We start from the raw sequence: 1,073 nt of genomic DNA, 5'->3' as shown, positions 1-1,073 counted from the left end.
ACCTGTATAAATAATTTATTTGGCTATGTGCCCAATTTTATACCTTAAAATAAAACTATGAGCAACATTTTTAAAATGGCATACAGTATGTGATGCAATCTGTTACTAGAATTAACAGAACAGTGTTCTTTTTTCTTAGTACCCCCATAAAAAAAAAAAAAAAAAAGATTACCTGCTATTCCTGTCAGTTGATCCATTCTGCAGTTAAATCGCACAACGGCTTTTTCACACTGTGTGTTAGTCTTAGGTGGACATGTAGTTTTAAATTAGTTTCTTTTTTTCTGTAAAATGGTTTAAGCCACGTGAAAAAAAGTTGACCATTGTAACCACCTTTGTGGATATTAAATCGTTTTTTGACAGCCCCTTTAACTGTTACTTTTGTTGGATAACTTGGCCTTTTACAAACAGTGGAAAAATAATAGATCTATTGTGCGGATCAACAGGTAATAAAGCTGTCACAGGGGGATTCAGAATAACAAAAATGATTTTGGTAATGCTAATGACAGGCTGCATCACATACTACAGTATATGTCAATTTTGGTTATGCCAAGGCTACCACTTTAAATAGTCTGGGATGTCATGTGAAACATGTGAGGTTTTTGTATTTAATAAAAAAATAAAAATAGCATTTTGCAATCTATGAACTATTACAACTAATAAGCATTTTTTGTTTTTATTGTAATGGACATTTAAAGCCAAAAATTCAAGATTTCTATTTATTGAGCTGAACTGAACAATACTATATTAAGTACGGTAGATGATTGAGAAAGAGGAAATGCCTATTACCAGATGACTTACTTTGAGTTTCAGTCCAAGTATCAGTTGGAAGGAGAGCTGTAAGTTGTTATCAACTTTGTCTTGTTTTTATATATATTTTTTAGCAAAAAAAATATTGGTTACGTATATGGTAGAGTGTCATATTCCATAAAATCCCCAGAGTTCTAATTAATTCACCAAAGTCTGAAATAAGCAAAACAAGAATAATATATATAATTTTTAATTAGCTGTTACGACAAGGAAGCAATTACTACATCCAGTATTGCTTGTCTTGTTATCTCACACTGTGCAACAAC

The sequence above is a fragment of the Lithobates pipiens genome, unplaced genomic scaffold, assembly GCF_037356315.1.
Source record: "Lithobates pipiens isolate NorthernLeopardFrog02 unplaced genomic scaffold, aLitPip1_a1.2 Scaffold_1, whole genome shotgun sequence".
Classification (NCBI taxonomy): Eukaryota; Metazoa; Chordata; class Amphibia; order Anura; family Ranidae; genus Lithobates; species Lithobates pipiens.
Note: the sequence above shows the minus strand (reverse complement) of the source record.